A 6,000-nucleotide genomic window follows, 5' to 3' on the forward strand; every position below is an offset into this window, starting at 1 on the left:
AACTCTGCCCTCCTAATACAGCAACATCATTCTTAAGGAGTTTTTTTCTTTTTAAAAAAATTTAGTATTTTATTTTCCCCTACTTACATGTAAAAACAAATTTTAACATTTGTTTTTAAAACTTTGAGTTCCAAATTCTCTCCCCACCCCCCTCATTGAGAAGGCAAGCAGTTCAATATAGGTTATACATGTATAGTCATGCAAAACACATTTCCACATTAGTTGTGTTGTAAAAGAAAACATAGAGCCCACCAAAAAAAAAACCTCAGGAAAAATAAAGGAAGTAAAAAAAGTATGCTTCAATCTATTCAGACATCAACAATTCCTTCTCTGAGGATGAATAACATGTTTCATCATAAGTCCTTCAGAGAGGATTTTTTGATAATAATCGAAAAACCTAGAAAAGTCCTTGATCTTAAAGGTTCTAGTTGCTGTTGTTCAATTGTGTCTGACTCTCCATAACCTCATTTGGGGTTTTCTTGGAAGAGATACTGGAGTAGTTTGCCATTTCTTTCTCCAGCTCATTTTACAGATGAGGAAACTGAGGCAAACAGGGTGAAGTGACTTGCCCAGGGTCACACAGTTAGTGTCTGAGGCAAGATTTGAACTCAGGTCATCTTGACTGTAGGCCTGGTGCTCTATCCACTGCACTACCTAACTTCCCCTTATGCAGGTATCTTGAAGTTGGTGCTGCCACCTTCACCCTCTAGGGATGGGATATCTTGTACTCTATCCACTGTGACACCAAGCTGCCCCTTGAAGTTTCTATAGGTATGGTCAAATAAGGGGCATTCCTTTCTTCTTGGGTCAATGATCACCCCTTGTTGTCACTCACATACTTACCAGAAACTTTGTAATACAGGCACTTGTCAATTGACAGCTTCAGGCCCCTTTCTTCAGGTCAATGGGAGACTTTCATCACTCTTTCCTCATGTTCTTCCAGGGTCTTCCCAAAGACAATGATGACACCAAGCTATATGAACACATATAGGAAGTGTAGGTCTCCCACTACTTTCTCAATCCATCTTCCAAAAATGGCAACTGCCTTCAAGATGCCTTTGGACCTACACTCATCCTGATCAGATGAAAGCAGGCTTCCTCTTGTCTTCTTCTACCACAGGAATCTGATGGTAGCTGCTACCCAAGTCCAATGCTGAGGACCACTTTTTGCCTAACAGATAGCCCAAGGCTGGTTTGACTCTTGGTATGGTGTCCTGGCCCACTTTCAGGCTCTCAGACTTCAAAGTTTGATATTCCCTCCCCCTCTCCCCCACCCAGCCCCTTTCCTTCTTCCTCAGTACTATTGCTACAAGTGACACATACAGGTGGCTGGACTCTGGAATGACATCATCTCCAATCTTTGAAGCCATCAGATCTTTGAAATAGTCTCTGAGGTCATCCATCGCAGACGAAGGGAAGTTCCCAGAAGGACTGGGAGCCATTGAGCTGGATCCTGTAGGTTGCTTCTGGGGTAGATCCTGTATATCCCACTCAGGCAGTGAGAACGTGCCTGTCCTCACACTGGTCAACTGCTCATTCCATTGTTCTGGTCCTGAGGAGTCACCAAAGTTGAACCTCTTGGGATCAGCTTCTGAGACTGAGGAAGCTGTGCTTTTGGGGTGGTCACTGATGCCATTTGCCTTGATTCTTCCATAAGCCTTTGTCCACAAAGGCTGCCTATGGAGTTCAGGGTATAGGTATTAGGTCCCAGCTTTGCTTGGCAGTACCCTCTTACTTGAGCAATATGGAATTGGTTCCAATTAGTGATAGTGCTCCATGGACAGATGGTAGATCTGGACGCTGCTCTGTTGATGCCAGCCAGAGCATTTTGTATTTGCTCCTAGAGGCAGGAGGGAGTCACTGGAGTTTACTGGGGTGGGGGGGAGTTGGCGGGATTGGATTTGTGCTTTGGGAAGATTGCTTTGTTGTTGTTTAGCCTTTGTTTTTGAAGAGGACCATTGATATCAGAGGAGATGTCCTGATTTGCGCATTAATTGGACTTAAGTGAGGCAGAGTTGCACAAATTAGCCTTACTCTCTCTTCCTGAGTCATCAAAGTGCAATGGCACGACAGAAGTCAGGATGACTGGTGATGGCCTAGGATGACCTTGGCATCTTCAGTGTCTGACCAAGCTCTAAGAGCTCAACAGAGTCTGCTTCAGCTGCCTTCATGGCTGTTGGAACAAACTGTTCTCGTCCACCCATTCTGCCAGATAAAGTCTTCACATGCTTGGGGTAGATACCCCACCAACTCACCGACAGGTTTTAGGCCTGTTGGTTACCCTCAACCTGGTTTAACTTGTTTTCAGAGATGGTTTTACTGGGGTATAGCTGCTGTGAGTGCTACAGCTTCTTGGAGCCATGAGTGAGAGTTGGGTGAAGGTGGACGCCAAAGGTGGATGAGCAGCCCTGAAAAGGGGTCAGCAAACCGTCCCACCAGAGGTGCTGGTCCTCCTTGAACACCCAACTTCAGTGGATGAATTAAGGATGGATTGGGGCGGGGAGAGACTTGAGACAGGAAGATTCCTGCTCCCCAGCAGCTATTGCAGTAATCCAGGTGTGAGGTGATGAGGGTCTGCACCAGAATGGGGGCAGTGTCAGAAGAGGGGAAGGGGGTTATTGGAGAGATGCTGCAAAGGTGAACTAGACAGGCCTTGGCCACAGCTTGGATATGGCTGATGAGACATCCAGGATGACTCATTCTTAGGTTGTGAGCCTTGAGGTCTGGGAGGATGGTGTTGCCCTCTATAGGAATAAGGAAGATAAGAGAAAGGCAGGTTTAAGGGGAAAGATACTAAGTTCTGTTTCAGGCTGAACTTGAATGTTGAATTTAAGATGTCTACTAGACATCCAGTTCAAGATATCTAAAAGACAGTTGGAGATCAGCAGAGAGATCAAGGTAGGATAGGTAGATCTGAGAACCATCAGTATGTTGTCGTTGTTAACTGGTTAACTCTTTGTGGCCCCATGGACCATGCCACACCAAACTGTCCATGGGGTTTTCTTGGCAAAGATATTGGAGTGGTTTGCCATTTTTTTCTGTAATAGATTAAAGCAAACAGGGTTAAGTGACTTGCCCAAGGTCACATAGCTAGTAAGTGTTTGAGGATGGATTTGAACTCAGGTCTTCCTGACTCTAGGCCCAGACATTTAAGCCCACCTCTAACTATCAGCATAGAGGTGGTAATTACATCCATGTGAGCTGATGAGATAACCAAGTGAAGTAGTCTAGAGGGAGGAGAGCTCCCAGGACAAAACTCTGAGGGACGCCTATGGCCAGAGAAGGATCCAACAAAGGAGACAGAGAAAGAATTGGCAGAGAGGTAGGAGGAGAAACCGAAGAGGGAGGGGAGACAGAGTGATGAATAGTATTGAAGACTGCAGAGAGGTCTGCAGAGAGACTTGGGCATGTTGTAGGCAGTAAAGAATGAGTCAGTAGAGAGAGAGAGATTGAAGATAAGTGAAGGAGTGGGGATAATAGAGGGGTCAGTGCATTGGAGGGGATGGGATGGAATGGGATCACTTGAAGAAGCAGAGGGGTCAGCTTCAGTGCATCAGGTCTTGGGCTAAGCATTTTATAAATATTAACCTCATTTTATCTTCACAACAACCCTGCCAGGCAGGTGCTATTATTATCCATTTTATGTTTGTGGAAGTGTATTTTTTTAAACTTTTAGTTTCTCTAAAAATATTAGGAAATACCATTTCTTCAAACTAAAACTTTTTCCAGACTTTCCTCTTTCCCCTTCCAGTGGGAAGAACAAAGGTCAGAGCCTTCCTTTGAAACAAAATTTACCTCTTTTCTGGATGGGATGATTGTTCGGGGATTGTGCATTCTCTTGGGAAATTCAGGGTTAAAAATATTGGTTAGCGGAAAGAACACTTAAGGAGAGGAGATCAGGGAAGGTACCAAGTGATGACTATTCTAATGTTAACCCCAAATTGTTTTTTTTTTAACATATTACAATCTTTTCTTTGTTCAAGACTCCTATAAATGGTATCTGAAATCTTGGGGGTAGAGAGTCATGTTGAAGGCCATGTTCAACATCTCCCTCTCTCCATCCCTGCCCCACTCCCTTCTCTCTCTGTCTCTGTCTCTGTGTCTCTATGTCTCTGTCTCTCTTAACTAGAAATGGCTTGGATATAGGTTAATGTTAAATTCAATTAAATTGTTTCTGGTAGACTTGAGCCTAAATTACAGAGTACATTATTGATATTAATTTTTTTTCTTCTCTGCAAGCTTGAATTGGATGATGGGAGCCATCCCATGGAGCTTGCCCAGAGTTGACATTCCTGATTCCAGATGACCCATTGACTGAGAAGCCAGAAGAACTGATGAGTTAGAGGATGTAAAAAAGGAGCAAGAGCCCTTCAGATTTGCTCTTTCCCTCAAACTGTGAATTTTGTCAGGACTATTTTGAGGTGCTTCCTAACCCCCACAATAGTCTCCACAAAAATGTGTCTATAGCTCACATCTTACATAAGCAAACCTGGACCTGGGTTTGAGCTGCATCTTTGAATTATTCTTTCCTGATATGAAGTGAACAAGTATCTATCCCGAGATGGCTGTGTTCAGGCTTGGAGGTGATTTTGTAATTTCAAGAAGTCTGGAAGTCCTGGGTGCTATCAACTGGGAGTTAAATGGCAGCAAAGGAGGACTCCGTGGCAACTACCCCAGTTCTCTTGGAGTGAATGGTCACCAACAAGAGGATAGACCTAAGCCTGAACATTTCACCAGCAGACATGTACTGAAAGTTGTTTGGATAGTGCAGAGCAGAGGTGAAATATAAAATGCCTAGCCATCAGTCCTACAAACTGTTTTATATTCTGATAAGGTTTAAGAATCAGTTTCTCAGGGAGTTATAACAGTGTTGTAAATTGTTACTAAATCTTGCTGGGAGTTCTTTTGGTCTTTTTTGGCAAGCCAATCTGGGTTAAGTGATTCATGCAGGATCACACAGCTACTAAGTGTCAAATGTGTGAGGCTGGATTTGAACCCAGGTCTCACTGACTCCAGGGACTGTGCTCTATCCACTGTGCCGACCTAGCAGCCCTGTTGTAACAATAATGTTGCTGCAGCTGATGTGGGGGGTGTGAGACCAATACACCATCAACAGTAGGGCTAGCATAGGTTCTTTGATCTACTTTTCTAAAGAAAGCAAACGTTAAAGGTCAACAATCTTACTTTAATCAACATGATATCTAGATATATACATATATATATATCTTTCTGGGACGAGTCGCAACCCTGAACGTCAGAGCAAATAAAAAAAAGAAATTACAAGCAGAAATTATTAAACAGAGCAAATAACACAAATCAACAGACAGGGCTTTAAGTTACCAGGTGAAGGGACTTACAATATTGCTTATGGCTGAAATAATTTTATGAGACTCTTTATTGTGAATATTATGATTAATACCTGGAATAGTATATGTTGAAATTACATGTTGAGCCAACTTAGTCTCAACAGACTTCACTTTTAAAGACTTACTTTAGGGATTAATATATAATGCTCTTAGCGATGGCTATCTGTTAGTCTGAAAATTTACACTAAGTAGCCAGTGTTTTTCTGGGTTTTGAGTGAACTATTACATATTCACTATCTATATGGAATTCCAGAATGTGACTATTTTCTTAATTTCTAATGACTGATTTTTACACCAGGATGAGTTTAAATTTGAGAAGAGAAAGAATAAAAGGATGATGAGTGAATTTGTTTTTGAAAGGCCTGGTAAACTTTTTATTGTTAACTGTTATAGTAACGACATGAGAGAAATAATAACTGGATGTAATACTAAGCTGTGATCAGTGAAACTTGCTATTTGAGGTAAAATCTCTTGGGCCTGTAATTTGATGATTTAATGTAATGAGTTTTGAATTGAGGTATAACTGTCTGAATGATCATTTAAGTCAGTAATCTGCCATTCAAGGTAGAGTTCACAAGCTGCTCAAAGGGACTGTGATCTAAGAACTGCTACAGGGAGATGTCTGTGACTGGGA

This window comes from Trichosurus vulpecula, chromosome 2, assembly GCF_011100635.1.
Source record: "Trichosurus vulpecula isolate mTriVul1 chromosome 2, mTriVul1.pri, whole genome shotgun sequence".
Classification (NCBI taxonomy): domain Eukaryota; kingdom Metazoa; phylum Chordata; class Mammalia; order Diprotodontia; family Phalangeridae; genus Trichosurus; species Trichosurus vulpecula.